The sequence below is a fragment of the Solanum lycopersicum genome, chromosome 12, assembly GCF_036512215.1.
Source record: "Solanum lycopersicum chromosome 12, SLM_r2.1".
NCBI lineage: Eukaryota > Viridiplantae > Streptophyta > Magnoliopsida > Solanales > Solanaceae > Solanum > Solanum lycopersicum.
The window spans coordinates 48,078,469-48,090,024 of record NC_090811.1 but is presented as its reverse complement, the minus strand read 5'-3'; the positions used below and the strand labels follow the sequence as shown (position 1 = coordinate 48,090,024).

General features: G+C 32.7%; 1 pseudogene; it reads right to left on the bottom strand.

The window, feature by feature from the left end:
- Positions 1-258: 258 nt before the first annotated feature.
- On the bottom strand, positions 259-3,463 carry LOC138340396 (delta(12)-fatty-acid desaturase FAD2-like; annotated as a pseudogene).
- Between the last annotated feature and the right edge of the window lie 8,093 nt (positions 3,464-11,556).

The window sequence follows — 11,556 nt, the reverse complement described above, 5'->3', positions numbered from 1 at the left end:
TCCTATTATGTACCTGCTCACGCCAAGGAATAGCTAGTACTTGAAATCATTGCCTCGTCTGCAGATACAATGGAAGTTCCTCAACACGTAGGCCTCATAACGAGACTGCTCAGGATATTGGCAAAAATTGTGCACTCTGCACCTTTGTTTAACTATATGATTCAAGGACAATAATAATATAGTCTATCAAAATATTGCATTTCAACCACATAATGTAATACAAATACAACACGGTATGAAAACGACAATCCTAACAAATTATAAAGAGACCTTAGTTCAAAATACTTTTTGTGACTCAATTTATCCAAATCAATTTTTAATTCATCTCGTTTTTATACCAAAAAATACCACTCTCCTTAGAACTTTCATCCTTTTCCACATAGATGCACTCCTTATAATCCCTGCAAAATGCCTTATAAAAAGGAGTACTATTAAATTGGTAGTATTCTCCTAGTAATGTCTTGATTGCTATGTTTGCCTCGGGTGAGTGGTAATGTGGAATCTTTAAGAATAGATGATGCAAGACGTGAGCATCCGGAATGTGGTGGAAGACCTTATTTAGTACACAAAAGTCTCTGTCTATCGTAGCTAGAGCTCCTCTTAGCCAATCCCTTTCTGATGAATCATAATGTGGCAATGAAGAGTAAGTATTTTTTAGGAGAGTAATTAATACTATAAAGATGTTCATGATTTGGAGGGGTACTCCATAGATACATACAAGCCAAGTTAGCCCTTGTGCCAAAGCAATGTGATACAACACATAAGTAGTTGCAATTACACCTCCGTTTGATATATAGATTTGTAGCCTATCGCGATCATAATAACTCGGTCCATGTGGATGATAGTGACTTGCAAAGCAAGGATAAGGTCTGCCAGAGGCATTGAAGTTCAAGTACAAAGGCCACCCAAGATTGAGGGTGGTGGCAAGTCCGGATACTCGTCCTAATGGATTCTTGTTCAAATACTTGGTGAGCCAGGTTACTTGGGATTTTATCCTTGGCACATACACTTCATCATACTCAAGGGAGCTAGTGTTGGAGTGGTGACGATGATAAGTATGGTGTTAAAAGTACAGAGTGGACGATGAGAACAATAGTATCATTTATCCACGGGTAATCACTGAAGCCTGGTGGCCTAATTCATGGACAATCATCTATATTCCAGTAGAAACACAACCTTGAGCAATCGAGTAAATAGGCCATGCTAGGTAACAACACGGAGACGTAAGGAGATGGAAGTAAATGGTGGCAATATAATAAAAGATGGAAACAGGGATGAGATCTTGAACAAGATATGAGAAGGAACGAACAAGAGATCGTTGAAAACAGTGAGGAGGGATGAATTTCTTGATATCGCCAATTGTAAAAGGAAACTTTGAAAATGACACACGATTTTTGTTTTGTTCTGTTTTATCGGATGATATATCGTTGTCCTGCTTTTTCAATCGGAAAAAAACAACTTGATATTAAATAGATTTTTTTTTGAGGAAAATACATTTTTACAAAATTTTCAAGTCTAGCGTTTATTGAAGAAAGTAGGTAGAGATTCCATATTTGTTACATATTTGTTATGAAATAATTACTAAATCATCTTTTCCGATCCTGTCTATATCCTGAATAAATTTTGCATTATTATTACTTTGTCTAGTTGTTTCATTTGTAGAGTCTCCATACTGTTGTTTGTAAAAAAAACATAACATATGATTCACAATATTGCATTCTTGTGAAAATTTTATATTTTGTTGGAACTTGAAATTTTGTTATACAATATCTAAGAACAAGGGGAAGATATACAAGAGGATGCTTGTTGTGTTTAGCAAAGTGTGAATAGGAAAAGAAAAGAGAGAATATGGAAAAGTGAGGAAACCAATTTAGAGGAAAAATGAAAAGTCATTTGCAAAATGCAAATGAAAAGTCATTTCTTCCAAATCGGCAAAAGAAAGGGAAATTGATGTCCTTATATAAGGAAACACTTTCTTTACTTCTTAAAGAGCTAAGAAGAAGGTGCCGCCTCGTGCCATCATCGTCGCTTGACCTCCACTTCGTATTTGGATTTTGATTTTGATTTGGCAAATAATTGATTGATAAATTTATTGGATAAAATTTGTTTAATAAATTTTTGTTAAGTCGTTACTTTCCGAAAAGCCGTTATTTTTCCAACAGACACACTTTCTGAAAGGTTATTATTTTCCCCAAAAGACGCAACTTTCTGGATAAAATGGGTCTGAACAAATTTCTGTGAACAGACACATTTCTTGCTAAAAATGGCTCTAAAAGGAAGTCATATTTTATTTTTCAGACATTGAAATTTTTTTTCCTTCTCTGCATATATTTTCTCTTAAAATCAAAGTGTCTATTGACTGAGTCTGTGTGACTTGTTGCAGTTCTTAAGTTCGCTAAAGTTAAAGAAGTTTGAGATATCGCTATTTTTTAAGAGGACTAATCCGTTTTATCTTGGGAGAAATTAATCCATAACCTCAGGTACACTGAGGTGATTAAATTTCTTAAGGAGACACAGTAGATTCTGTGGACTCAGATTATTTTATTTTCTGTCTACTTGATCTTATTTCTGTTTCTGTTTTGACTAACCTTATGAGTACAGGTTAATAACAATCTTATGAAATTTAATAAGTTTCTATATGAGGTTGTTGGAGATTAAAACCTTTATGGTTTTCTACTCTACTTGAATTTTAAAATTCATTCAATTAGCGATTAAAAGAAAATAAAACTTTATCGTTAAATCAGAAACAATTTTTGTAAAGATTTGTTCTTTACTGTTAGTATTTCAAATACAAAAATTAATTTCCATTTGTGACAGAAAAAATGACTAATTCAAGTCAAGCGAATAATGTAACAGTGAGTGCTGCAACAGTAAGTGCTGCAATAACATCGGTTGCACACAATCATTCAATTGCTGCCTTAGCACCGATTGAGAAACTTGCAAAGTTTTCTTGAGTCGACTTCAAGAGATGTCAACAGAAGATGTTCTACTATCTCACTACGTTAAGTCTGCAAAGGTTCCTTAATATGAATATTCCTGTTATGTCGGATGATACTCCGCCTGAAGAACGATTCTTGGTAACAGAAGCATCGACACACACAATTTTTTTGTATAAAAATTATATTCTGAGTGGCCTGCAAGATGATCTATACAATGCGTACAATAATGTCAAAACCTCAAAAGAACTCTGGGATGCTTTAGAAAAAAAGTACAAAATAGAGGATGCCGGAATGAAGAAGTTCATTATTTCTGGACTTTAAGATGATATACAGTAAGACCGTCGTCACCCAAGTTCAAGAACTGCAGGTCATAATCCATGATTTCCTTGCTAAAGGTATAAATCTATTTAATGCCTATGTTAGAAATATTAAGTTTTTCTTTAATACTCACATAATCTTTAATATAGGATTGATTGTGAATAATGCCTTTCAAGTGACTGCTATTATTGAGAAGTTACCTCCATTGTGGAAGGACTTCAAAAACTACTTGAAACATAAATCCAAGAAGATGAGTGTTGAAGATCTCATAGTAAGGTTGAGAATGGAAGAGGATAATAAGGCTGGAGAAAAGAGGTCACGTGGTAACTCAGCAATATCTGGAGTAAATATTGTTGAAAAAGATCCCACAAAATTAAAGAAAAGAAAAAAAAACATCTGGTTAAAAAAACAATCCTTCTAAGAAGAAATTCAATGGAAGTTGCTTCAATTGTGGTAAATGTGGCCATAGGGATACTGAATGCCGGGGTCCTAAGAAGGACAAGAAAAAGAAGGATCAAGCAAACTCGACTGAATCCAAAGGAGAAATGGACGATCTCTGTGCAATGCTTTCAGAATGTAACTTGGTTGGAAGTCCAAGAGAATGGTGGATAGATTCTAGTGCCTCATGCCATGTTTGTGCCAATAAATAATAATTTTCATCATATACTCCAACACCTACTGTTGAAAACTTGTTTATGGCAAACTCCGTTGTTGCAAAGGTGGAAGGAACAGAATAGGTCCTATTAAAGATGACATCAGGTAAGGTGGTGACTTTGAACAAGGTCCCGTATGTTCCAGAATTGAGAAAAAAATTAGTTTCAATTCCAGTTTTGACTAAGAATGAATTCAAATGTGTATTTGTTTCTGATAAAGTAGTAGTAAGTAAGAATGATATATATGTAGACTCAGTGATGACCGTTTCAAACTCAATGTAATTGCAATTGATATGAATAAAGATTATGCTTCTTCTTACTTGCTTGATTCCAAAAGTTTATGGCATGAAAATTTGGGACAAGTTAATAACAAAACCTTGTGAAAACTGATTAACTTAAATATTTTACCAAAATTTGAGTGCAATAAATCAAAATGTCAAATTTGCATTGAATCTAAGTATGCTAAGCATCCTTATAAATATGTTCAAAGGAACTCAAATCCTTTAGAACTGATTCACATTGATATTTGTGACATGAAGTCAACACCATCACGTGGTGGGAAAAAGTATTTCATAACTTTTATTGACAAATGCACTAGATATTGTTATGTCTATTTGCTAAATGGTAAGGATGAAGCAATAGGTGCATTTAGGCAATATAAAACTGAAGTTGAAAATCAGTTGGATAAAAAGATCAAAATGATCAGAAGTGATAAAGGCAGAGAATATGAATCTCCATTTCCAGAAAGGAAAAACCGAATTTCAAAAGAAATGATGAATGCATTACTTATTAGTTAAGATTTACAACATAACTTGTGGGGGGAAAGCTATCCTTACTACAAATTGAATATGAAAAATGGAAAGGTAGAAAACCCAACTTGAAATATTTCAAAGTGTGGGGGTGTCTAGCCAAAGTCCAAGTTCCTATACCTAAGAGGGTAAAAATAGGGCCTAAGACAGTGTATTGTGTATTCATTGGATATGCCACAAACAGTAAGGCATGTTGATTTTTGGTTCATAAGTCCAAACATCCAGATATTCATGACAATGCGGTAATGGAATCAGATAGTGCTAAATTTTTTTTGAACATATCTATTCGTATAAAACTAGGCTTGATTCATCTAGTGGGGGGTCTAAACAACTCCGAGAAGAACCAAAAGAGAATGAAACCAATTAATAGAGTCCATGGTGCATTAAACGTCACAGGACATCCACTTCATTTGTATCTGATTTTGTAACATTCCTTCTTGAAAGTGAGACTCAAACATTCAAGGAAGCAATGTTATCTAGGACTCGACTTATTGGAACGAGGCTGTCAATAGTGAAATTGAATCAATCCGAAGCAATCATACTTAAGAGTTGGTTGATATTCCTCCAGGAAACAAACCCTTGGGTTCAAAATGGATTTTTAAAAGGAAGATGAAAGATGATGAAACTACTGACAAATATAAAGCAAGACTTGTTGTCAAAGGCTTTAGACAAAAAGAAGGTTTTGATTATTTTGATACATACTCGCCAGTGACTAGGATTACATCAATTAGGATGTTAATTACCCTAGCTGCAGTTTACGGTCTTGAAATCCATCAAATGGATATGAAAATCGCCTTCTTAAATGGAGAGCTGAAAGAAGAAATATACATGAAACAACCTGAGGGCTTTGTAGGTCCTAGTAAAGAAAAGAAAGTGTGCAAACTTATTAAGTCACTTTATGAACTAAAAAAAGCACCGAAGCAATGACATGTAAAGTTTGATTAAACCATGTTGTCAAATGGATTTAAGATCAATGAATGCGACAAATGTGTTTACATTAAAGATACTCCAAATTAGGAAGTTATTGTATGCTTATATGTGGATGACATGCTGATAATGAGCAAGGACATTGTCAATATAAAAGCTACTAAGTGTATGCTCGCTAGTAAGTTTAATATGAAAGACCTAGGAGTTGCTGATGTGATATTGGGAATTAAAATTCTCAAAATTCCTAACAGTCTAGCATTGTCTCAAACTCATTATACTCAAAAAGGTACTTGAAAAATTCAAATATTTGAATTCAAAAAGGGCAAGGACTCCAATTGATGTGAACCTTCATCTTGCAAAAAATAAAGGTGAAAGTCAATCTCAATTGGACTATGCCAGAGTGTTGGGAAGTTTTATGTATGTCATGAATTGCACACGACCGAACATACTTGTGATATTAGTAAACTGAGTCGATACACAAGTAATCCTAATCAAAATCATTGGTTGACAATGAAGAAGTTTTGGGATACTTAGATGACACTCAAAACAATGCTTTGCATTACAACAAATATCCAGCAGTTCTTGAAGGATATAGTGATGCACATTGGATTACTGGGTCAACTGAAACAAAATCCACAAGTGGATACGTTTTTACTATTGTGGAGGAGTAATATCTTGGAAATCATCCAAACAAACATGTATAGATCGCTCTACAATGGAGTTTGAATTCATCGCCTTAGATAAGACAGGTGAAGAAGCTGAATGGCTCCGGAAGTTCTTAGAAGATATTCCATTTTGGCTCAAACAAATGGCCCCTATATGCATACACTGTGATAGTCAAGATGCAATAGGAAGGGCTGGAAGCGTTATGTATAACGACAAGTCTCGTCACATAAGACAAAGACATAACTCTGTGAGAAAACTACTCTCTAGTGAAATCATCATAATTGACTGTGTGAAGTCAAAGGATAATGTGTCGGATCCACTTACAAAAGGCCTTACTAAGAGGGAGTTGAGAAATCATCGACGTGAATGGGACTATGACTGAGAATAAGTCATCATGGCGGTAACTCTACCTAGAAGAATGGAGATCCCAAGATCTAGGTTCAAGGAGATAAAACAAAGTCATTGATGATGGTTCAACATTGTCAAAAATTATTTTTAGGTCCATTCTCATAATGAGACAATGTTCAATAACAAGAATAAAGACATAAGAACTTTTTAATGGTTTCTAAGTTTGATACAAGGTATATCAAATAGTGTATCTACAAGATAACACATCTATAAATCACCTATGTGTGTGTGAAGTGTAAGCCGCTTCAAGGAGAATCCGGTAAGACCAGTTCTCTAAGCAATTACTATCTGAGATGTGTTCATGGATGAAACGAACAAAACAATGAGAACTAAGAATATTTTAAGGGTTGATTGTTGACTTATGTTGTCTAGGTATACACCAAAGCTCGACTATTCAAAGATATCAAATCTACCGATTGATCGAGTATATCCGATATATGTTCACTACGAAAACTTTAGAGGGAAACCTACTTATCCAGATGCAATTAACCCTTACTTACAAGACACACAAATTTTTCATGCATATGTTTTAACAATAGTCATTCCCATTCATGTGGGGTATTGTTGGGTTTAGAAAAGTGTGAATGGGAAAAGAAAAGAGAGAATATGGAAAAGTGAGGGAACCAATTTGGAGGGAAAATAAAAAGTCATTTGCAGAGCGCAAATGAAAAATCATTTTTCCCATATCGGAAAAAGAAAGTAAAATTGTTGTCCTTATATAAGGAAACACTTCCTTTACTTCTTAAAGAGTTAAGAAGAAGGTGCCCCGTCGCGCCGTCGTTGTTGCTCGCTCGACCTTGACTTCAGGTTCAGATCTGGATTTGAATTTGGCAAATGATTTGATTGATAAGTTTTTTTTACAAAATTTATTTAATTAATTTTTGTTAATCAAATAAATCTTGTTAATCTTATCTCTTATAAATTAATTCAGGACGTTAGTTAATTAGTTAACGTTCCAAAAAGTTGTTACTCTTTTCGAAAAGTCGTTACTTTTCCAACAGACACAATTTCTAAAAAGTTAATATATTCCCCAAAAGATGCAACTTTCAAGATAAAACGGGTCTGAACAGACACCTTTCTTGTTGAAAATGCCTATAAAAGGAAGTCATTTTTTTGCTTTTCAGACACTGAATTTTTTTTCCTTCTCTGCACATATTTTCTCTCAAAATCAAAATGTCGATCAACTGAGTTTTTGTGACTTTTTGTTGTTCTTAAGTTTACTAAATTTAAAGAAGTTTGAGGTTCCGCTATTTCTTTACAAGATTAATCCGTTTTATCTTGGGAGAAATTAATCCATACCCTCGGATACAGTGAGGGGATTGAATTTCTTAAGGAGACACAATAGTTTCTGTGTACTTGGATTTTTAATTTTTTGTCTACTTCATCTTATTTCTGTTTCTGTTTTGACTAACCTTATGAGTACATGTTAATAACAACAGCAAGTTAGAAGTGGAAGCCGTTGCTATTAGAGAACCCTAGTCACACTGTTATACAAAAGAAGTAACTCAAGTGTACATGTCTCAGAAATCGATTCATTAGTGTTTGAGATTCTTAACAACAGTAGATGTAGGTTTGAAGGATTCTTACCAAAGAAGGAGCAGGAGTCATGGAGAACTTGTCCAGCCACAGATGTCACACCATCTACGTTTGAGCTTCCCAACTGAAGACAACAATACATTAGAGGGATATTTCAGAAGATTCAAGCATTAATGTTTGAGATGCTTAACAACACTAGGTGTATTGATTAGATTTTGGTGATTGGCCACTGCTGGGCCAGCCATACACTGTTGAAATGTTTTCTTTCTATGCATAATTAATAAAATCGTCCCTATGGGTCATATTAGACCACACACTTGATCAAGACATGAAACTAGAGTATAGATAAGATAGCATAGGGGTTTTAACATTACGAAATATTGTAACAAGAATCAGTGGGTCTGGCTCTGATAATAGTCTAGGTCGAATGTTAACACCTACACGGATGTCACAAAACTAGTTATTGGGCCAAGAGAAATCGACTATTAATACTTGATTGTGATGTGACCGACTAAGAATTAAAAACTCGTCATCTCACTGAACAGACTCAAAGGTGAAGTACTGAAGTAAGCTTTTATTGTGTATGCCTTGTATGAACTGTTGAACAACTAAAATTGCACTCTGCACCTTTTGACTAACTAAAAGATCAATTCAATTTAAAGGGGAATTCAAGGACGATAAATAAATAATATGATATATCAAAACTCTGTATGTCAACCACATTATGTCGTACAAATATAATACGTTATGAAATGATAGGAAACAACACCTAAATTCAAAATACTTATTGTGACTCATGCTTAATATTTAACCAAATCGATTTTAAGTTCATCTTGTTTTTTTTTTATAAAAAATACCTCTATCTTTACATCTTTCATTCTTTTCAACATAAATGCATTTCTTATAATCCCTCCATAAACAGGGTACTATCAAATTGGTAGTATTTTCCTGGTACTGGCTTGATAGCTTTGGTTCCCTCAAGCAGGCGGCTCAAACTCGTTGGTAGTCTAAGGCCAAAATCAAGTTAGAAGCCTTAAAAAAATTATAAATGATTTATTCTTAATCTATTTTTTTAACTTTTGAGATGCAAAGTTGTTAATAATTTTTGTGTAGTCAATCTCTTCTAATAATTCTTTTTCAATCAATAATATAGCCAAACCACTTAATATTTCTTGAGACATTGTCGATATTAAATAAGATTTTATTATTTTTAATTTTGAAAAACTTCTTTCTGCTGAGGCAATTGTTACGGGAAATGTTATCATTACTCTATAAGCAATGTAAGCATTTGAAAAATAATTAAGTCTTTTTATTTAATTGTGTATCTCAATTAGAGTATTATCTTCTACTTTTATGACTTTCCTTAACACTTTAAAATCAGAAAATAAGTCTAAACCGTCAATATCGGAGTGAGTATTATGTTTAAGGAACATTCAAAATTAAGACAATATTTTTTTAAATTCTCATCATCTAATGATCTCAATTTTTTCCTACTAAATAGAAAACCAAAAATATTTTCATATACTTCAAATTGTGCAAATCTATTTTGAAGTGAAAAGATGGCTTGGTCTACTATGAATAAAAAGTAATCAGCTCTCTAGATGCATCTTCAAGGGATCTTGTGATTTCTTTATCTACATTCTCATCAAATTGTTTGTTCCTTATAAATTACATGTTTCTTACGAAATACGGGTTCTATATTCATCTCTAATGCAATTTCCTTAGCCGAAATCATAGCATTTGTAAATCCTTTTTCTCTATATTTTATTAAAAAAAAACTAAACCTCTTAATTGATCGATAGCGACATCAATATGCATATTTTTTGATTATAAACTTTTGCTAATTGAATTTACGACAAATAATACATCATACCAAATAGTAATACCCCATAAAAATTCAAAATTTTCAAGCTCAAAAATTGCTAAACAGTTAGCTTCATTTTTAATTTTTGGATCATCACTAACTTCTTCTAATTTAAATAAATCATCTCTTATTTGTGGAGTTTGAAACCTTTTTGATTTAACACTATCAATACGACTTTTTCACAGTGTTTGTGACAATGATTTAAGAGTTAAACTAGATATACTATCTTTTAAAAAAATTCACTGTTTAGTAGACGAAGAAACGGTGAACATATACGTTGTACCACTCCAAAACATGATATAGCTTTCGTACAAGACTTAGCCATATCACAAAGTACCAAATTTAGATGATGACAACCACATGGTGTATAAAATGCTCTAGGATTTATATCAAGAAGTCTTCTTGTACTCCTTGATTTTTTCCCTTCATATTAGATCCGTTATCATATCCTTGTCCTCTTAAATTATCAATATCAAGTCAGATACATTTTATTTCATCTAAAATAAGTTCAAAAAGGCCTTTCCACTTGTATCATCCACTTTTAAGAATTCTAAGAAGTATTTAGTTACGTTTATTGGAGTTGTCGAAATATCTACACTCCGTATTATAAAAGACATTTGGTCTTGATGACTTGTATCTGGCGTTCAATCAAGTATGTTTGAGAAACACTTTGTTTTTATAACTTTTTCAATAATCTTGTTCTTAATTTCACTTGCCAATAAATTTATTAATTCATTTTGTATATTATGTCGAAGATAATGATTATGAATTCAATCATATACATTAGCCTCACACCATGATTGTCACCACATTCTTCATTATTAGCACCTTTATTTTTCATAGTTACTCACCTCTTATTACGTGAATGTTTATTTCTTTATTTCATTACGTATATCTTAGGTTCACTTATTTTTGAACGTATGTTAAACTTATGTGTCTATATATACAAGCCATGGGTCTTCATTTATAGTTCGTTAAGTGATTCTTACTTTCCTAAGATTATATATTACAAGACTTATGTATTTTGTATATATTCCAAGATCTTGATTTTTGATTTAAGTAGATGGCATTATTCTTGAATATTTTACTCACGTATGACTTATGTATCAATACGGAGGTTTGGGCACGGGAACCCAAATCTTGAATCATTTGGATATCATTTATATTTTTCATTGATTTTATTTCTAATATTCATAACATTAGAACTCTAAATTGAATATAAATATTTTCATGACATAATTAATTTTCTATTTTAATTAGAATTCTAAATTAAATCTCAATCATTTACATGAAAGAATAATTTTCTATTTTAATTAGAATTCTAATTTAAATCTCAATTACATGAAAGAAGTAATTTTCTACTTTAATAAGACTTCTAATCTAAATCTCAATATTTACATGAAAGAATTTAATTATATTTCTAATTTAAATCCCTT